Genomic DNA, 27779 nt, shown 5'->3' with positions numbered 1-27779 from the left:
TCTTGAGATGAAAAAAGAAGAATGTACTTGAGAATGTGACAGAGTAGTTGTACCTGCTCTTTTATCACAGTAAAGATCACATAAACACAGCCATAAGTTACCTGGGAAATGTGTGAGTTATCTCAATTTAAACCAAGAAACCTATCACTGCCAAGCAGCCACTTTGATCAGGGTAGGCATTGTGACTATGGCTGTGTGGGGAAAGCTAATACTTGTGTGTGTGTGAATGATGGTGTGCTGCCTCTGGCAAACATTCGTAGCTATGTTTCCCCAGCCCTCAGCGATTCCCCTTTCAAACTACAACATCACTGCTTTTCAAAGGAAGATAAGAAAATGCTTTTCTGTGGCTCAAGTTGACTTATTAAAATGTAATTATTGCAGTAGGCAGGTCAAACGGCAGCGCGGACGAAGATTAATGGCAACTTTCAACAATAAAACGCGGAGCCATTTGTGAGTGAGCACGACACAGAGGGAAACCATGTGGGGAAATATAAAGAAACAAATGAAGCCGTTACATTGCTTGATGGAACATGATTTTATTTGGCATTGATGGCCGTGTTGACTACACTGAAGCTGGAACTAGGTTCCTATGGATGATGTGGGCGCCTTCTTTGGGATGGAAGGGGTTCATTCCTGCAGGCGGCAGATGATGTGACCATCCTTTTGTGTGCACAGGTGGTTCCCCGCTCTGATGGATGAGCTGAATTTAAAATGATTAGAGTCTTACAAGCAAAGCGAACTTGGAACAAAGGTACCAGTCAGAGCCCATCAGTGGGACCAGTGATTAATTGGCCTATTGTGTTCAACATTCCAAAGCTGCCCTTGTAGCACAGAGATTAGGGTGAGTGGCTGGAACATGACAGGGCACAAAGGCTAGTGATCCTTTGTGTAGTGGTCAGAAGGAACTCTGCCAGCTTCTCATTTCCTGCTTGTGTTGCATCTCCAAGTTCTCTTGTTCTAAAATAGATGGAAGAAGTTATAGACTAACACATTATTAAAAAAAAAATGTCCTTATTTAGTATCAGCACAGGTCAAACAACTTGTATCTTCCAAGCAGTTAAGCAGGGTCGCTGCTTCTTTCTTAAATATAAACAAAATGATACCCCACATGCTGGGCACCATCTTTCTGTATAAAGCTTTATTGTCAATTATTCAGATGCCATGTGAGGACCATGCCTTCAGCAGTAATGTAAGATGCACTTTTTATATTGGACTGAGCTGTGGGTGGAGCAAACCACTCAAGCCCAAAAATATGGCAACCAATTTATAACAGGCTTTTTAAAGTAAGGTGTACATGCAAGAATGGAAGGACTTTGCAAACAACATTACAAACAATTAGTATGCTTACCAGCTAGCCAGTAAAATAAAAAAGTTACATTGTTAACAATTTGCCTAAAACAGAGATTTAGTTGCATACATTTGCATATGTGGAAGCTGCATGTCAAAGACCCAGTGCTAGTGTCCAGGACCCCTCCCCAAAAAAAAAGCAAGCACTACTCTGCATGCTAACCCCCTAAGTTTATACTCTATTTTTGCAAGCCAAAATTCTCCCCAAACAAAAATCCCCCTTCTACCGGTGAAAATCCCCCTCCCTGCTAAAATGCCCCCTCCCTGCATAAATATTTGACCCCCCATGCCAATCCCAGCTCCAATCCTCTCTCTCTCTCTTCAAACCTCTCCTTCTAGCACAAACCCCCTCCCCCCTAAAAAAATAAAATAAAATAAAAAAACACCCATTCTAGCACAAATCCTCTATTCCTCAACATTTCCTTCTGACCACAAATGCTCCCCAGCACAGATCCCCCTAATCATCTCTACTAGCATGAATCCCCCCCAAACCCCCCTCCCTAACACAAATCCCCCCCACCAAAAAAATTCCCTTCCTTGCACAAATCCCCCCAACACAAATCCCCCAAGCACATTTTCCCCATGAGCATAAATCCTCCCCCAGCACAAATCCACCTAAAACCCCCTTCGTAGCACAAATCCCCCCCAAAAAATGTCTCTTCCTAGCACAATCCCCCCTCCTAGCACAAATACTCCCCCATTTGAATTTCCCCATAAGCACAAATCCTTCCCTCAGCACAAATACCCCCTCCTAAGAAAAATCCCCCCACAATTTCTCCTCCTAGTGCAAATCCCTCCTAACAGAAATCCCCCCCCCCCCCAATTTCCCCTCCTAACACAAATACTCCCCCTCAAATCCACCTTTGTAACACAAATCCCCCCCCCTCAAAAAAATATTTCCCTTACCAGCACAAATCCCCTCCAAGCACAAATCTCCCCCAATACACCAGTCCTAGCAACCCCCCTAAATCACCCCCCTTCACAAATCCCCTCCCCTCCTCAATCTCTCCTCCTAGCAAATATCCTGCCCCTCCAAACCTCACACTAATCCTCTTCTCCTCCCCCTTCTAGCACACTCTCACCCCCGGTTTCTTATTTTGCCCCCCTCTACATTTCCAATGCAATTCCCCCCTCCATCAAACACACAGACCTCAGACACAGCCAGGCAGTGGCTGTGTGATCCCCCCAGGCCCTCCCTCATCTTTGCACATTCGAGTTTAGGAGGAGCCTAGGGCAAGTGGACTTAACACTTCTGCCAGGCAGCCGGTGGGGAAAAATCCCGGCTGCTACATGGGATCGCGGCTGGGGGACACCTGACTGTCAAATTGGGACTTTAAAGGTGCACAGTCCAGTTGCATAAGCGATCAGCAGCAGCAGGACACAGGAGGAAGACCTGGAAAGGAGAGAGAGCACCTCCTCCCGGCTCTCTTCTGCTCTCCGGACTCAGTTTGTTACATCCAGTGCTGAGCTGACAGGAGTAGTGATGCTGCTGTCAGTACTCCTGTCAGTTTATAGCGGCCAGAACTCTGCATGCAGTGCCCCCCCCCCCCAACCACACATGATACCAGCACCAGGAGCAGCTGCCCCTTCTGCCCAACCCCTTTTCACGGCCCCGTAAGGACCCTCTGTGTAGTGTGGTCCCTAAAGCTAGCCATACATTATATAATTTTCTTAATCAATTTCCTTTAGATTTACCTTCAAGTATGTAGTGCAAGGGCCTGCCGGATTGCATATTATTTAGGTTTGACCTCATATTATATGGTTTTGGTAAAACTATTTTTTAGAATATATAGCAATAGATAACTTGAAGGCAGCTATGCCTTGAGGTAGCCCATTCCTCCCTAAAGACAAAAGGACACACCTGAATTCCAGCACAACATAATGGTAGCTGGCAAGTTCCAGGGAACCACTTGGGAGTGGGGACGGAAGTAATTATTTATCCATGCTGACTACACTCAGGGGGGTGGACACTGGGCAGGTTTATGTAAAGAACAACTTCACTAAAAGGGAAGTTGTCCTATAAGACTAAGCCCTGCTCAGAAGTAAGTGTATTATTGGTATTATTATAATACAGAATTTATATAGTGCCAACTGTTTGTGCAGCGCTTTACAAAATGAAGGCAGACAGTGCAGTTACAATACAATGGAATACAGAGAGCCCTGCTCGATAGAGCTTACAATCTAAAAGGGAAGGTCAAGTGATATAAAAGGTAGTCACTATGGAGGAGGAACTGATGAAGAAAATAAAGTTTAGTTGTTAATTAGAGGAATGATAGGCTTCTCTAAAGATATGGGTTTTTAGGAATTGCCTAAAGTTGGATAGTGTAGAAGATAATCAGACAGATTGGGATAAGGAGTTCCAAAGGATGGAAGAGGCTCTGGAGAAGTCTTGGAGGCAAGCATGGGCGGAGGTGACAAGGGAATGATCAAAGTTTATTGAAACAGCAGAGAGAATTCTGTAATCGGAGGATAGGGCCATCACATGACTGACCTGTCACATGACAGGCTCTGCTCCTGACATTTGTAAACTACATCTCTATGAGAGTGCTATGTGTTTTTTTTTTTTTTTTTAAAGCAGCGTTATGGCTCTGGTAAAGCCCAACCAGTTATGAATGGAGCCCTGTTATCTAAATGCCTACCTAAATGCCATGTATGTTGCAAAAGCCCTTATGGTAAAGCCTGACATGGTTATTTGCTGAACTAATTCCTTTATGCCTGCTTTAGTATAACAGCCTTAGGAGTTTATCTACAGATGACTGTGTGCAGTTTGGAAAGACTTGTTTATGTACCTAACACCATGACTCCTATAACTGCCATTAACTGCATTTGCTTTAAAATGCTTTGCAGACCCAAGTAATATACCCCCTCTGAGCGCAACACCTGCTCGATAGCCAATGTGTATCTGTGTTTGTGCTCACTGGCTAATTTGGTGAATTTTCTTCTGGAGAGTAGCTAAAATTCAATAGACATTTTCATTGAGAGCAAGCTGAAAAAGTAGTAAAGAGAGCATACAGACAGTGTTATGTTGTCCCTGTCCACTTACTTCAATCATATGATAACTTAGAATGACAAGTACCATATGCAGCTTTTTATTGTGTTGTCCAGTAATGACCCACGAATGGAAAATGTACATATCCAGCGTATGTGTGATGTGTGTGGTCCTGGGGGTGGGCGTTCTCCAGCTATTTTGCTGTTACGTATTTGCCCCAAATAGGGTTAACAGTTATGTTTATCCTTGTTCTGTACTGTTTAGGTTGGCTGTAGTCAGATAGAACTGCAAGATTATTTCATATATTGTTATATGTTACATGTTTGGTTGAGTCATTCAATCCCTTTCCGCATCCTACTAAAAAAATTGTCCTTATTGGTGCTGGTTTCTATTGGAGTGATTTTCCCCCACATTTTCCTCCTCATTAGCATGCATGTTAAACTCAAATGAAACATTGGGCTAAATTTAGAAGGTGCGGCATTATGGCTACTGTAATGTCTATTGAGCGCTGCATCTGCCTTATTCCCGAAAAGTTTGACACTTCGGAACTTGACATTACATTACAAATTGCAATTTGCCATATTTATTCCCAGAAAAAAAGGGACCTTAAAGATTTCCTAAATATTTAGCTACAAAATGTGTAAGGAAGTGTAATTTATCAACTAGAAAACCGCTGGGGGCTCATACATTTTTTTTTTTTTTTTAGTTTTTAACTACTAAGGCACATGTGTCAAACACAAGGCCCGTGGGCCAAATTTGGCCCTCCAGGCAAATTCATGTGGCCCTTGCACCTTTCCTGTAGCTGCTGCACCTCCCTCATCTCTGCCCCAACCGTCTATCAGCAGATAACAAGGGTTTGTTGTATGGGCGCTTCCGTGAAATACAGCAGGCTTTAGGTGAGACACTGCACTTCGGCAGCACTGGAGAGGAGAAGCTGCTCTGAAAGTGATAAAGATAAAAAGACAAGGCTCCTCTAAGCGCAGTAGGCTCTGAGTATTTATTAGGTTAAAAGTATAAAAAGCTATCACATTTGGTAAATATGACATGGGCATAGCAAAGATCTGTCTGGAGTCTTCCTATCCACTGTGCTGAGTGGTTGAAATGAGGACATCTGGTGATCCGCTTCCTGTAGATGCGTTCCTTTCGTCTGTGTCTCAGCCTGGTCGGCATGAGATTTCCTGAAGGCAGGGTGTGGATGCAGCGGCTGGTGTCCAATAGAGCAGGTGGTGGGCGGTTACATGTTTCGAAGCTCAGCTCCCGCTACATTGGACACCAGCCGCTGCGTCCACACCCTGCCTTCAGGAAATCTCATGCCGGAAGCGGATCACCGGATGTCCTCATTTCAACCACTCAGCACAGCGGATAGGAAGACTCCAGACAGATCTTTGCTATGCCCATTTATTTTATACTTTTAACCTAAAAAATACTCAGAGCCTACTGCACTTAGAGGCACCTTGTCTTTTTATCTTCTATCAGCAGATGACAGCAGAGAGGACAGAACTCCTCTGCCAGATCCTCGGCCCGTCTCTGACACCCCCCCATTTTAGCAGTCAGCAGCAGAAAGGAGGACAACACTCCTATAGATCCTGCACTTCTCTATGCAGCTGCAGCACCCCCTTGTCTCTGCCTCCCCTGGTCCAAGCATTCAGCAGACTCCAGCCCTCCTCTTGTCCACCTCCAGACCCTGCAGTTTCTACTTCCCAGCTTCCCCCCCAACTTCTTCCCAGCAGCAGCAACTGGTAAGGGGGATACACTGTGATATAAGGGAGGGTGGGGAACTCTTGACTTCTGATGATGGTGGGCTACAGATAGAACCGGCCCTCTGAGGGTGACCATAATGCTGATGCAGCCTGCAATGAAATTAAGTTTGACACCCCTGTACTAAGGGGCTGAGCAGAAGGAGTGAGGGTCTGTTGGCGGCCCATACAACACCAGTTTGATATGCTTGCCCAATAGATAAACAGGAAGATGTGGAAGTCCAAACCTTCTACCTTTCATCAAAAACAAAACAAATGTAGCTGGAGTTCCATTTCTAATTGTCACTTAAAGGAGAAGTATGGCCAAAGCTCTTTTGGCCATACTTATCCAATGGATCACAGGAGTGCACTTAGTTCTGCACTCCTGTGACCCAGATTCACCCGACAGCAGGCTAAAGAACCCTGCTGGCTGATATCATGGAGCCAGTCCAAGCTGTGCAGGGATCTGGACAAAAATGTTGGGATTTGCTCAGATGCATGACCGGCAGCTGGTTCAGCCTCTCAGGACCCCGCTGTAATTGGTCTTTTGATCTTGGTGTAGAGGAGGCAGAGGACAGCTGCAGCATCGGATCAATGCTGCAGCCAGTTATGTGAGTAAGATTGTTTGTTATTTTCATTTCCTGCACTTCTCTTTTAAAGCAACCTTCAAAATAAATCTGCTCCTGAAAAGAAGATCTGGAATACTAATCTCTACTGCTGTTTGTGTTGATATCTACACTATTGGAGAGAAAACATCTGGCAACACTACCTGGAGCGCTATATTCCTGGCCACCCCTGCTGCACTCAGTGGTTTCATCTGCCCACCTCTAAATTATTACTGAAGCTTGTAGTGATTTAATAGTTAGTGGGAGGAACCACAGTGATCAGTGGGGGGACCTGGAAATCAACACTCCCGGATGTGTCAGATTCTGCTGTTGCTTTCTCTTTACTACTACAGGGATTGGTTGAATTGGCCGCGGACGAGGCAAGTATGCTGTGTCATCTTTGCAGAGGCACCTTTATTTGAAAGATTATTAGTGACATCAGTCTAACAGTCCCAAATATATGTGTGATCTGGATGAAGAACATGGAAGTTGGTCAGCAAAAAAATGGGTTTAAATATGGCCATAGTTCTGATGTCATGATTGTGGGATATATTAATAAAGCAAATCTTGTTTTGATGATTTAAAGAAATATAAAGTTTATTTCTACCTTTTACCTTTTCTGTGGTGCTATTTTCATAACATTGACTTATTTCTGGCTATATATCTCTGCCTAAAAGATGTCCCTCTGTCTCATCTATGAAAGACATTTTGACTATTGATTTATGACTTATCTCTGACTTATGGCTACTTAAATATTATCTTTTGAATGTACTGTAGCTAGTAATGAGTCTAAGTTAGTACAGTTAAGTAGTCCATTCCCGAGGAAGATTGAGTTCCTGAAATTTCCTCAAGGTTTTTCTCAGCTTCTCTTGCCTAAAAAAAAAAAAAAAAAATGCTTTAATTTTCGCTGGTTATGCTCCTCTAGCAACAACGGGAAGGTTTTCTGGCAGACATAGACTAGTCTGCAACACAATTTCACAGCTTCAGCCGTGCAGAAAAGATGTGATTAGGGCAACATCCAAATCATAACATATTTACCAAGTTTTGTGAAATATTAGTCAAACATCTATCACGCTGTTAAGACACAGATAGTGCTTGCTTTGTCTGAAACCGTTCTGAGTCATGAAGTAATTACATGGTAATCAAACAGCAATTAATTGATATCATTTTCATCTTCAACCAGTAAGTACAACAAATGTGATAACTGGGGACGTGAGGCAGAAACTAGCACCACCATAGCAGGAAATCGATGAGGATCTCACAGGAGGGGACAGACTGTTAACCATGTAACTCTCAGGGATCTTTGCACTATTCAATGCAGCATTAAAGTGTTTGTAAAGCCTAACAATTAACTTCTCATACTTTCTTACTTTTGGTCTGTTAAATATACCATTAAAGATGTTTTTTTATATCTATTGTATAATTGCAAACCTGTTAATCATGTCAGAAATTCAGTGCTGTCATCCGTCTAGTGGTCCCTTCCCCTGTTATCCCAAGGAGAGTAATTGGCCCTTCCAGTCCTTATCGGCCTACAGAATTTTTAGGCTTTTTTGTTGAGAAGATGGTAGAGTAAATGGGCATGAGTAGTTTGGCAAGTGAAAAGTGGGCAGATCTGACAATGATAAAATATGGGGAAATGCCCATGTATTGCACACACACATATATATGTATGCTTATGAAACGCGTACAGCGTCATCGCATCACTTCCGGCTCCGGCATTGGCGTGGAACACACTGCGTTCCAGACCTATCGTACACCGCTTATTTGAATCATTGCAAATGTGAGTACCCTTTACCTGTGATTTTCAATAAAGTACTTGCCATACAGTATCACACTATGTGCCTTTTCCTTATCTCATATGGCCTTTGTGCACATGATCTGTCCCACTGAAACTGGTTGATCTTACCTTGGAGCATTGGTGTCACTACCCCATACAGACAGGACCCCACCAGATCCCGGCCATCCTCTTTTAGGAATCCTGACACACCCCGGTACCCAACAGGGACCCTCCAGCACGTCCATCCTAGGACCTACAGAGGGAACAAGGACCCATCTGAAGGACCACCATCCCATTTATATACCCGCTCTATACCCCTGTGTGGGGTGGGTATCTCTGGTGAGTGGGCTACCTATTATAGGGGTCACGGAGCACCTCACTACCCAACACAGGGTCACCTGGTAGTGTGTATTATTTACACAAATAATTTGTCACCTGATTTCTAATATTTTTTGGACTTTTATAGCTTTTATAGCTTTTTTTATATACTAAGTCGCTTTTTGCATCATTTCTGGATATTTCTAACCACCAAGTCACCTTTATATCATTATTCCGTCACTTTATCCAGCAATAATATATTTTATACTTACTTCACTTTTATTGATCAATTTATCATTTTTATCATTATATCATCACTCATCCACATCACTTTATTCTTATTTAAAGTTATTTATTTAGTAGCACTTGGTCACTTTCATATATTTATTATTTAAGTTTACATGTCACCTACAGGCACTTATGCACATGCCACTATATTGATTATTTGATATATTATATATTATATATTCCCCATATTTTATATAAATTTTATATACATTTTTTATATATTTTGTATACTGTACATTAGTTTTGCCTCATATTTATCTTCATCCCTGTTTACATTATTATTAGTCATTTATATTTATCAGCACTTAGTCACCTTCATGTCATTTATGTGCACACGTCCCCTACAGGTACTTATGCACATGTCACTTTATTGACCATTTGATACAACATCTTTTTTATATACTGTACATTAGCTTTCCTTCAGACTTGTTTTCTTTATTTTATATTATATTACCCCTATTTATATCACCGTCACCAGGCAGCGCCATCTCCCAATTTCTCTTCATCTTTATATAGTCTTTGACTATATTCTAAGGAGGCAGCAGCCGACTACTCATTTTTTATCCAAGTATATCACCATAAGCGCGGAGTCTACCATCCCTACATTTTATTTTGTTGATACACCAGTGATTTATGGACTTTTTTTTATATGTATAAATTTTTTCCACTTCACTTTTTTCCTATACATTTGTGTATGGGTATTTATTTTGTCACATTTGTTAGCGCACCAGACCACTTTTTCATCAATAATTTAGCCCTGTATAGTCAACCTAATTCAAACACTGTACAGCCGAAATGGTAAGTTGACTGCTCCTATTCTGTTCGCCACCACCAGTTACCTAAAAGGCATCTTAAAAACATATTCCACATAAAGATAAACACATTTACAGTCTTCCTGACCTTCCATATTGCCAAGCAGCCAATCTCGAGGCCTAAATTAAATCAAATATGAAGGGGGGGGGGGGGCATGCCTAGCTTTATGCAGCTATTGACTTATAGAAAGTTGTTTCTAGGCTTTTTTGGTTAGCGCCACCTTATGGTGACTGCTGGGTGACTGCTGTACAGTATCAGATTTAGTGTGTTTTACCATTGATGCAGGTTAATGAGATAGGATAGCCAACATTTTTGCACATAAATGTAAGCACTGAGAATGTGCCTTTTAAATATTACCTGAGCTATACCGTCTAAGGTAATAACATTGCTTGTGGTACAGAGTCCTTTTTATGGTTGTCAACATTAAGCCCCACTGTCTCCTGGCATTTAGGATTGCAACTGTCATTTTACCATTAAATGCAGTAGCCTCTACTATCCAGAAAAGTTCTATACAATACTTATATGGTTGGAAGAAGAGGTGGGCTTAATCTCACGCTATGCCTGAGACATGGATTAAATATGGTGATGCAAATAAAGATATCTCTTGTTCCCCGTGGGCTGAATGAGTGAAATCCATATATTCCCCTAATTGTGCTAAACAGAATGGATGAACGAATCTCCTGCTGACAGCTATTGTTTTCTGACAACTAGCTGTAAAAATACCCAAAGAGTGACTGCAGATTGACTACAGTCACTGTTGACCCGACTTATTTTAACCCAGCTTTGTTGATTTATTATTTAAAGTTTTTTAAGCTAGCTGGTATCAGCAGGGTCACCCACAGCTCACATTTTGGATAATTTTCAGGAAATTTAAGCTGTGTATGGTCAGTTAAAACCAACCGGTCCCGCTGTCAGAATAAAATGTCCCCGCAATGGAGATTTCTCCATCCATACAAGCAAGGAAATTGGTTATTTCATACTGGCTGAATAAAAAAAAAAAAAGAAACTAACCATGTATATCCTGCCTTAGATATGTGTTAGGTCATGTCAAATTTTCTTTAAATTATATTCTTTAATTAGCAAGAAAAGAATTGCCCAGAATAAGGTGATCCAAAAGCTTCTTCCAAGTATCCAGGAGACAAAGATCTTTTAATTCTATGTCTGAGTTAGTTTATAAGTGATGAGAGAGTGGTTAAAGAAGAGATAGGGCATCCCTAAGCTTTTTCCTTACATGTGCATACCCCCTCATAAAGATTGAATACTCACAGCGGGTTTGCTATTTGTAATTACGGTTTGCTTCTAATGTAACTCAGAGGTAATTACCCTAAGACGATTGCAGCCAATTGTGAAGCATTGATAGGAAAGAGACAGTGTTTCCATCTCTCAGATAACATTGAAACTAGTTTTTCTGATCTCCTAGCACGTCTAAGGTAATGAACAAAGAAGAGCTTGTCAGCAATATAGCTGCTTGCTCAATTTATTAACCAGCTTTGCTACTCATTTGTCTCAGTTAAGAATCGTTAGACCATGGACCCTTAAACTGTTTTCTCTTGAAAATACATAGTAATGAAAACACCAACTTATTCTTAGGCCTTGTTTTCGTAACTTGTCTGACACTCATAGGAATGAACAGGTTTCCACGACAGCACCTCTAACAAACCAGTCTGTCGTAGCAAGTCTGATTTCATATAGGGAATGCTATTCAAACAGACTATTTTGTGGAAGTTAATGGGCTGTGGGATGAAATCACTGAACAGCTCCCCCAAACATTTAACTTATTTAATATAATAAAAGATTTCTGAAAGAGTCTATTGGTGTAGTATGTAAATTTCTGCACTGGTGGACATTGGTCCTCTGTCAGAGGATCTTGAAAGGCCTGAGCTCTGCCAGTAAAGCTCTGACAAAAACAGTTTCCCAAAAACAGTGTTTGGTACTAGCCTGGTGCCAGATTTTGATGAGGTTTGGTTTTAGAGCTACTATGGATTCAGGCAAAAAGCACTGCATTAGGTCCTATGAACTATGGCAGACTTAGAAGGGCCAGAAGAGCCAATAAGCCCCCTCACTATAAAAGGGGGGGCATGAAGCCAACATCGTGTTAGTGAATTTGAAGCTGTTTTAAGGAAAGCAAGAGGAAAGCTGCCAATCTGCATTGGGAGAAGGTAGGGTTGGCTAGGAAACTGTACTTTTATGTTTTTGTTGATTTCAGGTCAGTGGTCACTTTTAGCTGCTGTCCCATCCATAGCACTTTTTTTTCTTTGCTGCAAGTCTTCACCTTTTTTTTAAGTTTGGGATAGTAGAGAATTCACTTGTTACTGACCATCTGTTCTTTGACCTACCTTTTGTTCATAGCACAACCCTGCATCACCTCACATTATATCACTCACATTCACTGCATTCCCTATCTCCATAGATAAAATACAAGTTAGGCATACACCAGTCAGGCCTTTTTTCTCTAATTAAATTATTCAGCTGCTTGGCAGTTTACACTGTTGTATCCCCTGCACTATCTTTCTTAGATATTATAATACATTTACTGCAGTATCTAGGAAAAGTAAACTTGCTTTTCACAATTGTTCAGCTGCGGACTCATTTTACACTGTTGTGTCATCTCATAATTCTTGTAGTAAATCACCTCCTTTTGCTCTTTGTCTCTAGTACCTTTCAGCCAATCTTCCACATTAGAAATGTCCTGCTGGTTAATTTTACAATGCTGCATCATCTGCAGTTTTGATTGAATTTGTCCAGAAACAGGACAGTTTTACATCAGTGAAAAGAGGGACAACTACAGCTAAACTTAATAGATTGGTGTGGTGCTACCGTATGTAAGCCAAGCTAACTCTAAAAGAAAAAAAAAAATGACACAGTCAAATATGCACGAAGTGGGACATACTTCATTACATGTAAAACACACATTTCGCTCACTAAAGCTATACAGATCTTTTTAAGACTAAACGTCATGCATGTTTTTTTAAAGGGATTCATTGCAGCATTAAAAGATCCTCCTCCCACTGTATTTTTTTTTCCTGCATTGGTAAATGTCCCCCACGGCAGACCAAAGCTTTGAAAAATTATTTTTGGTAGTAGTTTGCCTATTAGCCCTAAAAATGGGCAAAATTGGAATCAGAATATATTTCCTTTCACTTCCTGTTTTTGATACAGAGGAGAAAGTAAATAGTGTTCTCTACAAAGCAAGGAGGTATTCCATTTTAGTTGTCACCAGAATAGATTTACCCATTGAAATATTTTGCTTTACCTCTTGTTCTTATCTCAAGTCCAAAATGTTGAATTACCTATTACCTTCTGTAGCTAGGACAACAGTGATGCCGGCGCTCTAGGTCTTGGTGAAAAAGTTCCCAAAAAGGAACCGCTCCCTCTTCTCTCCTCCATTGATAAATGTTCTTCTGTTGCTCTGACTGTCTGCAACACAATCTGTGAATGGGGGAGAGATATCTGTGACTCATCAGACTCCCTCCTATTGACAGATCATGTTACAGGCAGTGAAAGCAATAAAATAACTTTTCTCAAAAGAGGAGAAGGAAGGACGGGTGGATTCTTGTTGAGAACCTTTTCACAGCAGCTTAGCGAAGACTGAACGCTATTAACCACCACAGGCCCAGAGGTTCACAGACAGGAAGAGCATTGAGCATCCCTACAGTTAAAATCTTTACACGATCAGCTTTCTGAATGTGGGCCATCTTGAAGGCATCCCCTGAGCATGTTTTTTTAAGTATTTTAAAGTGTTTTATCGTTGTTGTTCTTTAAGCCACTTGAAAGACCCTCTTCCTGCTTTATGATATTTTTTTTTTTAAAAGTTTGCTTTGGTACATATCCCCCATGGTAGTGCCCTGCCCTCCAAGCTTTTATTTAATATTAGTTTGCCTCCCCCCTAAAAATGGCCAAAATTGAAATATATTTCACTTCCTGTCCTTGAGACATAGCAGAAAGTAAAATAGTGTTCTCTACAAGGCGAGGAGCCACCCCCTCTTAGTTGTCACCAGAATAGGTTTACCCATTTCGCTTTACCTCCTGTTCCTATGACAACTCCAAAATGTTAAATTTCCCATTACTTTCTGTAGCTGAAACAACAGTTACCAGAACCAATAGTAAAAATAGACCACTTTAAAGTACTGTAGTCATGGTAGCATTACTACACCAGGTCCAGATGTTGTGACAAGCAGGTTTCTTATCCTTAGGTTTATATTTATTCTAGAAAATCTACAAATCAAGTGAAATCTTTTATGCATATTTAAACCAACTGCTGTGGTTGAAAGGTTTGTGTCGTAAGCTGCCAACATTTTTCAGAATAGAGTGCCCCAAACTTAGGGTGCAAGCACTTCTAGGTGCCTTCTATTATATTCAAGTGATAGCCTGTACATAGTAACACTTCCATGATGGAAGGTACACTTGACATCATTACATAGGATTTTGGAAATCAAAGGAGACTTTATCGGCATTAAAAAAAAGTCTGCTGGTTGCTTCAGTGATCTGAAGATATTTGAGCTCAGTTGGTTGAGCCATTGGTGGAGTAGATTTTCAAAAGTTTTGTTCCTCTCTAGCAGGGTTATAGGTTTTACTTTAGCTGGAGTAAGAAAACACAATACAGTAGGACATGAACTAAGTGCCAAGTACTACAGTGCACATGCAGATGATTATGTTCAAAGAGATTTTAAATGAAGTCTGAGAAACACCAAATAAATAAGCGGAAAACACTTAAACACATTTGAGCTGATTTACAAAGAAAAGATTAAATGAAGCTTCCTGCTTTAAAGGGAGGGCAACATTCAGCAAAAGGAAATCAGAGGAGAGAGGGAGATAACAGAACCTGGATGCTGCTACTAGGGAAAGAGAACCAAGAGTGGTGGAATAATTTAATTGCTCATCAGTTAATTATACAGTATTATAATGTTAATGTGTCTTCATGGTGACAGTATAATAGGTATAGATTGGAGCATATGAGAAAGAAAGTGTTGGTGCAGTAATTATAAGCAAGAGCAAAGCCGTTAGAGTAATTATAACGCTTCACCGGGTAATTAACGTATTGTTCGACTCAAGATGGGAGAACAAAGAGAAGCGAAGTTAAATATTGAAGGACATGGATCTGACAGTGAGAACTGCCCCAGCGCTGTTATCAGACATTGTAAATCAGACTTGGTCTGCCAGCCAATCCAAATGCAATCAGACACCTGCTTGACACACTGTAGTAGTAGAGTAGAGCACTTCCTTGCAAGTAAATGTTTCATTGGCTCATGCTGTTGTCATGGTGATGGTTTTCCACTTACTTTTAGGTATAGGCCCCATGGCTGCTACTGGTGATGCAGACAGGCAACTCTAACTTATGACAATTGGAAGGAATGTTCAACATTGAGAACTACCACAGAAGTTCATGTATACATAGATGACTGCTGACCTGGTAATTAAGCAGGTTTTTGCGTGACAGTTGAGTTTTGCATTGAAATTTACATTTACAATGAATGGTTTTACATTTAACAAAAGAACACAACTGGTAGCAATAAGACACCTTTTGGCCAGGTCAAAATTTTTTTTTTTTTTAGTTGATTATTCTCCATTGTCAATGCAAAAACTATAATAACCCTATTCTGCACCTAGTGTCGGGACAGGACCCTTGGCACTCAAGATGAGGATCCCAAAATGCATCCCCAACTCGAGAAACCCAATTTGGCAATACAAAAACACAAATTTAACATCGTAAAAAAGAAATAAAAGATAAGCAAAGGAAATGGTAGAGTTTGTAAAATAGTAAGGGGCTAACTAAAATTTTACCCACAAACTCTAGGGTTAATTACAAATTGTATTCCGCTTTTTATTCTTTCTTTTTTTTTGTTGTAATTGTGAAAAGTAAGAAAACAAAAAAAAAATTTTTTACTAGTGTTTATACAATATTGTTACTGTAGGTAAAAGTATACATAGTTCATTAAATAATTTGTTTTGTTTAAATTGGCAGTACAATTTTGATTCTGGTACAAAGCGTTGCAAGGTTTTTACAAAGGAAATAAATGGGTTGATTCAGTTTTGTTCTTCTTTAATGCGACACTAAAAAAAATTGACAACAACATTAAGTAAAATTAATTTTTTCTTTCAAAAATAATGAATGGCTAAAAAAATAGAAAAAAAAATAATCAGGAAAATAATATGCGAAGAGAAGTGGAAGAAAGAGTTGATTAGGGCTAGTTAGAGTAAACTAATGGTTAATAAGGGATTTTTATTAGTTTCAGTAAAAGGACAACAATTCACAAAGTGACATTTACAAAATATATAAAACATAGAACATAGAAGAACATAAAAGAGGGATAAAACACTCTGCAGACATTACATAAATCATAGTTACAAATATCACAGCGTAAAGCCTAAGCACACAATACTGGCTAGATAAATGCTTCTCAACTTGATACAGTATAAAGGGGTCACATGAATAGCACATACACCCTAAGGATAATAGAAGGGATCAATTGAGAATTGTGCAAACCAAACGAGCAGAAATTAGGGTGGTTGGTCCCTGTATTCAGAGTGGTCCCAGATTTTGTTAAATTGAGGAATAGCATCATGTACAGTAGAAGTAAGATATTCCATTCTCCTGAATTCAGCTATAAGTTGTAATAATTGAGGTTGAGACGGTGGGGCGGTAGACAGCCAACATAATGGGATGGCGCTCTTTCTTTTTCTGGAAAACATACTACAATCATGCTTCTAATCATTTTCAAATCAAGAGTTTCTATTTTACTCTGACCTACCTGAATTACATGATTATTCCATGTCAGTGACTCAGAAAGTATCCAAGCCAGGCAACCAGCATTTTAAGAAGGTTGTCAGCAAAAGCAGCCTACATATTGCTTTATGCTCATGAAAGTGAAGAGATAGAGTAGATTCAGGAAAATGTGTGTGTGTGAATAGTGAGAGTGAACTGTACTTGATGGCAGATTTTGTTTTTCGATTCAAGCTTATATAGTTACATAGTTAGTCAGGTTGAAAAAATCCATCTGGCTCAACCAATAAAAAAAAAAAAAAAAAACAGTAATGAAAACACAACCATACAATCCCATATACACAATCCTATACCCACAGTTGATCCAGAGGAAGGCGAAAAAACCCCAGCAAAGCATGATCCAATTTGCTACAGCAGGGGAAAAAATTCCTTCCCGATCCTCCAAGATATTCCCTGGATCAACTTTACCTATAAATATTAGTACCCACTTATATTAAGTACACCCAGGAAAGAATCCAGGCCTTTTTTAAAGCAATCTAGTGAGTTAGCCAGAACCACCTCTGGAGGGAGTCTATTCCACATTCACAGCTCTTATGAAACACAACTGTGACAAAATATCACTTGACATGGGCGTGCATGGATCAGAAAGCATTTATTTTTAAATAGACTGGCTTATAGATGGACGGGACTGTTTAACCCTGTCCACCTATTTTTTCTATGCTGCTGGCCGCAGGCAGATATCCTTACACCCTTCCCTTTATTAGATCTGACTGATGGTCAGGTCCCACTAAATCTATGTTATATGGTTACATAGAAGGACTTGCCACAGCCCAACACTGAAGCATTTTAACTACAGTTCCTGCAAATGTCCAGCTGTGGGGGAAATCTAAAAATTCTGGTGCTGGAGCTGATTTCCATGTCTGACCAATGGTCCCCTGGGGTTATAGCTCCAGGCATAGCATATCTTTTGTTAGATGACAAGCAAGAGCTGTTTTATTTGCTAGTCTAGAGCTTATTTTTAATAAAGATGAAGGTATAACTAAAGGTAAAAAGTTTTTTTTCTTTTACATTTTGGATAGAGTAGCGAGGGATTAGAACACGTGTCAGTTTTTATTGCTGTCTGTATCCCCATTAGAGAGGTTCATCCTCTCTATTTTTCCTGTTTACCATCTTTATTGAAAGTGAAAGTAAAAGAAATTCCCAAATGTTGGGTTGTCCTGAGAAAAGGAACAGAGGGACACTAGTTCTGGTGACCTGGGGGTCTCCAAGGAATACCCTTAATTTGCAGGAATTTCCTCTCACTTCCTGTTTGGCTATGGGACAAAAAGTGAAGGGAAATCTCCACAATGGGACACAGATGGCGAAATTAATTCTTACAGGGGTTATAACCCTCCCTTACTGTATAAAAAAAAAAAAAAGTTTTGCCTTTAGTTCTACTTGAACTCCAGTTTAGCAGCTGAATACACAGGTGGAATATATTAAAGGTGAACTGATTTAAAAGCTAGAGGTGGGCTACCGGGAGAGGGCACCTGATCTGTCTGCAATAAGATTTCACTTTTACTTACAGGCCTCTTCCCACCCCGCCCTATGACTGGATAGTGAAAGGAGAAGCAGCATACTGATGAGCTCATCCCTCTTTGCTCTCTCCTCCCATCAGCATGCACATTGTTGTGCAACACACCTAATGTTTTAGGTACATTTCAAAAGTTGGTTTCTATCTGCAGTTTTCATTAGTAATGACCTGGTGTTCCTGCCTCCAGGTCCTTGTTCAGGTACTTCTTTTATGTTTTGACATCTGTGTACCAATTATACTACTACATTTTAACCCTATCACATTCACCCCAATGGAGACTACAAATGGTCATATAGCCACAGTGAGGTTGATTTACTAAAGCTGGAGAGAGTAACATCTGGTGCAACTGTGCATGGTAGCCGATCAGCTTCTAACTTCAGCTTGTTCAATTAAGATTTGACAATAAAACCTGAAAGCGGATTGGTTTCTATGCAGAGCTGCACCAGATTTTCAATGCTCTAGTAACCCTCCCCACACACACACACACACACAGGGTCCAGAGCAATTGTGGGTGGCCAACACTGGGATAAGTACGGTATAGAGGCTGGAAGTGTTCTTTTAAAGATTTTAAGGACTAATTTCACTTTTTTTAAGGTTAAAATAGACTATGCATTCTAGGAACCCCAGGGTGCTAAAATACCCTATGCAATATTGTCCTTTATTTAAAGCCTTCTTATTAGGGCTTAAAGGAACTAAAACTTGCCAGAAAAAACTTCCACTGATGTAATCAACCCATCCTTCCCAAGTTGTGGGACACCTGTTAGGCGCTTACTTCTAGCATCCCAGAGCATCCCTATGTGTTTCAAACTGTGGTGGAATAAGTGCCATTTTTAGAGTCCAAAATATCAAAATGGGGAAGCTGACAATCGTTGGAGTACTTGGTGGTACTACAGTGATATCCATGATCTTCAGAGTCCTGGGCCAAGCTTCCCCTCGGCACACTGACCACGTGAGTTTGATCTCTTTGGCACGGCCACCATTAACAAAAGGCTGTGCATCTATATCAGTGAATACAAGGCATTCTCTGATTGGATGGGGTGCAGAGGATGGCCGGTGATGTCATGATCTCCACCTCATCCAATAAGAGAACTTGTATTTGTTTTAAAAATACAAGGTGTTCTGTAAATGGTGGCAGTGCTGAACGAGCAACCCCCTGTGGTCAATCTGTATAAGGGAAGGTACTCAGCACAGGACCCAGAAAATAGCTGCTATCACTCTAGTAGCATCGTCTACTACAGTGATTGTCAGCTACCCCAGCTGGGACCTTCAGCTAGAAGATATGTATACTCATTGTGGCAAACTGGACCGTTGTAATTTTGCAATAAAGATCACACTTGGAGTTCAACTTTATTTCCAACCCATGTAGCACCTCTAAGGCTTCATGTCCATGATGGAAATTGGTTAGGATAACCAGGAAATATTTTGTCTTTCTTTTGAGCAATATTGAGCAATTCATTTTGTTACAAGTGTTTGCTCCCACACTAAAGATTACCAATATTCTGAAAAACCTTTGTATAACAACCATTCTTTTTTCTCCACAAAAAGTGAAAGACCCCTCTATCTCGGTGTACTGCCTCTAAACATAGGCCAAGCCAGGTTGAAAATGCACAGCACCATTGGGGTGGGGTGTGGACTAGTGAATGACCTCCTAATAAGAATACATGTATCAAGGTCTACGTCCTATATTTGTTAAAAGAGAAGTTCAGAAATATCAAAAAATAAACATTTGTACTCACCTAGGTGAATGCAGCATTGATCCGATGCTGCATCTGTCCCCTGCCACCTCTACACCAAGAAAACAAAAAACAAATACAGGGGCGCACTGGCTTAGTGCATTATCCTCCACAAAGATTTTATTGCTAAAAGGTATAAAAATACTCACAAACAAGTTCTTGGTACAAGAATATCTTATGGATGGCGAGGCTCTGAGCAAGAGGGAAAGCTTTGAAACACGTAAGCCTTCAAGCTTCAGAGGATGATACATCGTTTGGTTTGGATGCTGATGGCAATACATCCATTTGATATACTTGTACCAAGAACTTATTTGTGAGTATTTTATACCTTTTAAAAATAAAATCTTTGTGGAGGATAATGCACTAGGCCGGTGCGCCCTTGTGTTTGTTTTTTGATTTTATTGGTTTCAGACTACCCTTGTCTTGTAAGGGGCTGAAAAGCCGAAGCATTCAAGAGCAGCCAAGTAGAAGGTCTTCTGTAGCCACAGGGGTGTGGCTGGATGTGGTTAGAAGATTACCCCTCAGAGCGCAGGAGATAAGTGCTTTGCACCAACTTTTTTGGTTTAATTTACCTCTACACCAAGAACTGAGTGATGAAAGACCACTGATTACTCGGTCTTCAATGAGCAGAGTGACGGTGACTGTCAGTCACTGGCTCTTTGCTCTGCCTCTTCAGTGTTCACTAGAGCACCGGGCTGTGGAGGAGGCGGGAGTGGCTTGCTCAGGCTTTCAGCAGTGTGCCAGCCACCAGTCCAGGCATTTAGGTGGATCCCTACAATAAAGTTGGGGTCTCTCCAGAGCCTGGAATGTCTGAGTGATGTCAGCCGACAGCAGACTTTACTGTCAACTGAATGCGGGTGACAGGAATGCAGAACTAAGTACCCTCATGTGATCCCCAGGAGAAGTAGGGTCAAAAGAGCTTTAGCCCTAGTTCTCCTTTAACTTTTTCTTTTGGCAGTGTTGAAAAGGTATGGAAACAAAATTCACAGCAGTATAGTTTTCCAGTAAAAACTACCAGAGCTAGCACTCCACATTTGGAGATCTGGCCATGTATAGGTGGTCTAATAGGATTATTAATAGGATGACCCTGTTTCTCGCCTTATGAGCCTGTTTCCATAATACAGTGAACATATATGCAAATGTGTCATTGTTTGTGTTATATTAGCCCACTCTTTGCAAAAAGTAACTATATGAGTAATGATTGGGATCATTTCTTGCCTCCAGTGTTGTTTGCCATCATGAATGTAAACACGAGCATGTTTTCAAACAGTCGGATACAATTTCTCACAGACGGCCTATTATGCTAAATGTTTTCAGCTCTCTAAGTACATATCCATAGCACTCACCCACTCAGCTTCTTCTGACTCACAGCATCATACCAGACAGGGCTCAGGAAGGAGCTTGTTTACTCTACAAGAACATCCTTTACCAAACAGAGCAGTTGAAGCCACTTTACAAGTGACAGCTGATGAGCTTTCAAAGAAAACAGTGATATCTGCTTATGAGATCCATCTACAGAGATTGTCATGTACCTGTAATTATCACCTAGAGCTAAATCAGGATTAGTAATGATCACCTACTGGGATCTTAGAGATGCAGCAATGTAGTAAGCAGCTTTTTTATCTGATATAAAACACCAACCTACAATCAAATCATTCTCAATGGATAGAACATTTATTCGTTACCGTCCACAAAATAAGCATGCCTATTAGGCAATAAGTTACTCAGCTCAGTTGACTCTTTCTTCTACCACCACCAGTAGCCAATTTAGAAGATTTGACTCACAGGTGGCCAAATCCCTTAAAATGCAACAGGTGAAAGAAGAGATAAAGGAAAAACATTTTATTTATTCTTTGGAATAAAATAGGGAAGGGTTATAACCCCTGCCCTTTTTTTTTTTTTTTTGCCATCTGTGTCCCATTGGGGAAATTTCCTTTCACTTACTGTCTCATAGCCAGTACAGGAAGTGAGAGGAAATCCCTCCAAAGTAATCACCAGGGAAAGGAGAACTAATGTTCCCATTGGAAGAATTTACATCCATTACTGTTCTGGGGACAACACAAAATATGCAATTTATTTTCACTTTCCCTTTCTGTGATAATGATAAACATGACAAATAGAGGGTGAACTTCCATAATGGGTGCACAGACGGCAATAGAAACCAGACAGATGTTTTAATTCCTCTACACTATTTAAAACTAAAAAATAATACATAATTGAAATGCTTATATGTGATCTGTTTTTCCAGGCAAAAGATTTGGAATTCTGCCCAGCTAGCATCAGGATCACGTACCTGGTCCGTCAGTGTGGCAAAAAGGGCCAAACACATCTGTGCCCTGTACCCACTTGATGTCCACCTCCAACCCCCAGCACATCTATGTACACCCCCCCCCCCCCCTCACACACACACACACACTTACTTTCCCAATAAACTCAGCAGTGAACTTCCATCAGATCATCCCATGGCCCCTCACCTGATCAGCATCTCCCCCTGCACCTCTGGCTGTCAGTTTACTAAACATTGGAAGAGGAGGGTGATCAGCAGCTCTGTGCTGCCTGTGGGGTCTTCCTCTGGCTTGCAGTTCACTTCCCTCTATACAGTGGAGAGGGGAGGGGCCTCTCCACTTCATTCTTCAGTGTACAAGTAGAGTGACTCATTTGTAAACTTAAGCCGATACCTGCCCGGGTCAGAGGCCCCTCCCCTCTCCACTATACTCAGGGAGTTGAACTGCCAGCCAGAGGGAGATCCCGCAGGCACCACAGACCTCCCAATCACCCTCTTCAATTCTTAGTGAACCGACAGCCAAAGTGGCGGAACACAAGGGCTCCATCGCAAGTGCGACTGCTGCAACCCTGGTAGTTCCGTCACTGTCAGGATGAGAGCCAAAGTCATACACAGGAAGGCAAACCAGCGAGTAGACAGATGCATGGTCACAAACAGAGCAGAGGTCATTTACAGGGATCCAGTTGAGCTGGCAGAAGGGAATTCAAGAGCAAGCAAGTGTCATGCATGGAAGAGCAAAAAAAGCCCATAGAGAAAGCCAGGGTCAAAACCAGGGATCAGGCAGCAGAGAAGTCCAGAGGCAAGCCAGGTCGGTAACAGGTAATCCAAAGAATAAAGGAAACAAAGGAGCAAGGAGCAGTGGTAGCTGGAGATCATCCAGCAAAGTCTAAGTGTAGCCACTGACATAATATAGAGCGTTTGGCACCAGTTCTGGCAGCAGATATGTTTGAGCGTGCACCAGTGCAAAAGTTCACACTGACATGTGTGCGCATTTCTGCGCAAACGAGCATGACCATGTAAAGTATTAGAAACTATGCTAGATCTTTTCCTTGGCACATGCAGATTTTTATTCTTCTGTTTTCTTTTCAGCACATATTCGTGTTTATTCAAAATAGCACCCTGATATTCACCTTCCAGACAGCACAGTCAGGTCCTGGACTCTCTGGGAGCTTCCAATAGACTACATTTCAGTTGAGTAATGCAACCTAGTCCATGGCCTGTTTGAACCTGTGATTGAAAAATGAAGGATTAGCAGTACTGCCATGCGATGCCCAGTGTCAGTTGGTCAGCATTGGTCTGGAATTCTGACTGGCTTACTCTATGCAAAACCAAATGCTGGCTGGAGTACAAGTTTATATTATGAAAAGGGTTTTATTTTTAATATTAATTTTCAGAGAATTATTCAAAATACAAGTAATAACATTAAGTTGTCATAGCCATGACTAAAGTGCCAACAGAGTTGAAGCACATGCAACTGAGTAGACCGATACAAGGAAGAAAGACACACACACACACCAAATTATCTTTCCTTTTTGTAAGGTCTTACAGGGATTAAAGACAAAATGTACAAACAATTAAGCATTTTGAAGTTTTAAAAAAAAATAAAAAATAGTGATGATTATTGGCTGCTAACTGAAGTCTTTGCCGCCCATCCGCTCATGCCAAAGACGCCAAACTCGATGAGTTTTGCTGAGCATGCCTTAGAGGTATAGACCAGTTTAAATCTAGGAAGTGTATCATTATTTGGCATAATAAGTCCTGCAGGCGGAGGTTGCATATCTTTCCAGCGAAGAAGAATTGGGTTAGTTAAACTTTGCTTTAGTAGACTTTAAACCTGAATTATCTACCAAGATTTATTCAATACACTGCAGTGTAATAACACTGTTTATTCTTAGATGGTGGGTTGGAAGTAGTTTTGCTTCCAACACTTTGGGTAGATAAACATGTGTTTAATTCTTGGGCAGCACCTCTGGGTTACAGCATTCAAACATCATTTTGTCTAATCCCACTGTACAGTTCAAAAGCAAGCTCAGGGATGACAACTGTTTTCTTCTGCACGTATATTCACTTTAAATAAGCTCTTTTTGCTCACATTATTGATATGCCCTAGTCCTTATGAAAAACTAGTTTTCGACTACTCCTTGAAATCCTTGTTCTATGATTCCCATGTAATAGTTTGTGCCTTGTTGCTAAGTGCGTACAAAACCTAGTCATGGGGTAAACCAACCTCCTCCCCTCCTGCCATGACCGATTCTAGAACAGCTATGAAGGATACAGCTGATTCATAACTGCAGCTTGTTTCAGATGTGAGCACTTTCATGAGATAAGCAGCAGCAAGAGGAATGCAGAAGTTCACATTTTCCCCATTACTCTGCACTCCTCTTGCTGTTGCTTGTCTCAGAAAAGTGCTCACAGCCGAGATAAGCTTCAGCCATCTTCTTTACTGCTGCTGTCGGATCAGCTGCAACAGGATGGGTAAGGTTGGACCTCATGAGATAAAGAGTATATACACGGTGGCACAAGCAGATAGCATAAAACACTAAATTATAGTCCATGGAGTAGCTATATAGGCTGCCCTAATAGTCCTTGTGATGTGGGAAGAGAAACAGTCCATAAACACAAGGCCAGCCTAGTGGGGAGCGGAAGCAATCTCCAGACATGCAAGACACAAAGGGAGAAGACAGGTGCCTCTGAGTAAAGACTGCAACATTTATTGAGCGAGGTGCATTAAAAACTTACATCTGGGTAAGTAAATGTAGATCGATGGGTCCTCTGGCATCCAAAATCGTCTTCTCTCTTTAAAGGTTGGACCTCATAACTATGATTGGAAAGCACTTAAAAGCATGGCACAAAGTACTACATGTATTTTATCCCATAAGAGACAGAACAATAAAATAAACTTTATAATGATAGATCTCTACAAAAAAGAAAACATCAATATGCTTACCAGCCATAAATAAAGTCCTTATTCTGACCTGCACTTCCCCTGGAGTTTTGAAGGGACTGCATCAGATGACACTGTGCAAAGACCAAGTTGTTAATCAGGAAGTTACCAGCACATCAAAATAGCCATATCAATTATGGATTTTTCAACTATAATGTCACAAATGGAAATTAGCCAATATTTTGGGGCCACACAGGGTCTTTAGGGTGACAGAGTGACAGTCATTTTTTTCAGCCCAAGAACTGTGTGGTTTACAAAACCAAACTAAATGATTTGTGTGACATTATTTGTTCAAAATAAATGGTTGAGACTAATATTTTGGAGTGCTGGTGACTTTCTGTTCCAGAAATCCAAGTTTGAGACCGCACTCAGGGTATTATGATGAAATCAAAGGTATCTTTATTCCTCACAAATAAAGTAGACAGACAGTGTACAGAACAGATGTGTCCGGTTGACGCGTTTCACTACGCTATAGGTCGCTTACTCATAACCGTGGTTATGAGTAAGCAACCTATAGCGTCGTGAAACGCGTCAACCGGACACATCTGTTCTGTACACTGTCTGTCTACTTTATTTGTGAGGAATAAAGATACCTTTGATTTGATACCTTTGATTTCATCATAATACCCTGAGTGCGGTCTCAAACTTGGATTTCTTCTACTGTTGGATGACGGATCTGACCTGCACCGGGTTTGGAACACACACCTGAGCGGCTCTTTTCCTGTTTTCTCATTATCTCCCACTTTCTGTTCCACTCACTTATCCAAACACAGTAGAACATTCTTAAAACAGTAGGTCTCTGCATGGTTCTCTTCCTCACAAGTCCAAAAAAAATAAGACCTCTTCTATTCTCTAGACTTCATTTTTACATATAGTCTCAGAAAGATCACTGTACTTGAGTTCCCAGGTATGTATGCCTTTGAGGCCATTGCAAAGTACTTTATTGTATGGAGAATATAACAGGAATATTGGCAACACTAAAAATGAGGCATGAACACCCAGAGCTCCAAAATGGGTGGGAACTATGACAAGGGATTTCACCACTGATGTCCCTAGTAGATACAAGAAGCCAGCAGACAACTGAACCCATCAGAATCTAGCTAAAGGTAAAATATTTGTTTTGGGAGGACTGGACCTTTAAGTGATAATTGATTTAACAGGTACACTGTGATTAATCTTCAAAATAGCTGTGTCAGGATGATCATTTGTGCATATTCTGCCATAACCTTGGCTTTGGTAATTACCAAACATACATACACCTCAGTCAGCAGGAAAGCAACAAGCTGAAGACCCTTTTGACTTTATGTAATTTATAACAATTTAGAGGTCTCTGACACAAAAGGTCAAAGACCTTGTAATCACATCCACTTATATTTCCCTCACCATGTGCAATTTCATGCATGGCTTGTGCAACCATTGGCTTACAGGGTTGTAAAGAGAGAAGGCAGCATGCAAGGTGAGGAGGTCAATGCCATTACTGATCTCTTTTTGCTCAGTATAGTAGTTTGAATTAGGATTACCATGTTGTGCTCCCAAGTAAATGTACTCAGCTGTATGCACAGTGGGGGAATGGGAAGAACTTTTTGGCTGTATGAGTAGGTTCACTGAAAACAATTCTGAAAGTGCATTTCTTTGAAACTACGATAAATAAGAAATGTGCAAATTTTATAGCTAACTATAGAATTGTGAATATTTTTTGATAATATATGCAAAAGTAATCAGTTAAATCCTATTTTCTTTTATAATACAATAAGTACTGGAATGTAAAACTAGTTTTACATTTAAAACACAGTTCTTTTTTTAATCTCTATACCCAGTCATCTACTAATCACTGCACATTAGCCTAATAGCGTAGTCCAGTGGTTGTCAACTGATGGGCTAAAGAGGGCCTCAAATTCGGCCCCTCACATCACCAAAGGGCCACACATAATGTTTGATATATGTAATGCTTGAGAGGTCTGTAGACTTAATAGAGGAAATGAGGGCCAGAGAGTTTAGACATTTTTGGCTGGGGATATATTGCCAAAGTCAATTTGAAACAGGTTACATGAGGCTAGTAGAGATCAATGCTATTACCCTAATCAATGTTCCTACCACAAATTGCTGAGTTCCGAGGGCCACACATTATATACCAAAGGGCTGCAGGTTGGACACCAGGGGTCTACTCTGTTCAACAAAACAGAGCTTCACTTTCCATAAATGACAAGTTGATATAAACCTTACATATTTTGTTAATGCCGTACCAGAAAAATCAGAAAACGTTACATTGCTTCCCAACATATGAACTTTGGTCCATTTTAATATAGTGCCTTTATATTGTTTGGAGTTGTGGAACTCCTAATTTTTATCATGTTTCCTGATCATTATGTAGATCATGGGTGTCCAACCTTTTGGCTTCTCTGGGCCACACTGAGTCTAGAGAAATTTTCTCAGGCCACATATAAAATATATACTATAGTTAAGGTATATAAGTAAAAAATTGCCACCGCGCCCTTCCCACGCCACCGTGGCCCCCACACTAATTTAACAAAACTAGAGGATGATCAAATGAAATTGAATCAGTATACAGAGGTTTACTTCTTCTAAATGATAATAAAGGAACACTCTAACCACCATGACCACCTCAGTGATTTCAAGTGGTCATGGTGGTA

General features: G+C 40.6%; 1 protein-coding gene and 1 long non-coding RNA gene across 3 annotated transcripts in view; one reads left to right on the top strand and one right to left on the bottom strand.

Moving 5' to 3' along the window:
- ERBB4 (erb-b2 receptor tyrosine kinase 4) overlaps positions 1–27779 on the top strand; it is a 1312942-nt gene that overhangs the window by 590783 nt on the left and 694380 nt on the right. The window lies entirely within an intron of this gene.
- On the bottom strand, positions 521–11313 carry LOC309558827. Its single transcript, XR_014225426.1, has 2 exons — positions 11197–11313; positions 521–957 (listed from the first exon to the last, which is right to left on the bottom strand). It is a non-coding gene; the product is annotated as an uncharacterized lncRNA (long non-coding RNA).

Source organism: Pelophylax lessonae (assembly GCF_965119305.1).
Source record: "Pelophylax lessonae genome assembly, chromosome: 6".
Lineage (NCBI taxonomy): Eukaryota > Metazoa > Chordata > Amphibia > Anura > Ranidae > Pelophylax > Pelophylax lessonae.
The sequence above is the reverse complement of the archived record's forward strand: the minus strand, read 5'-3'. Positions and strand labels throughout refer to the sequence as shown.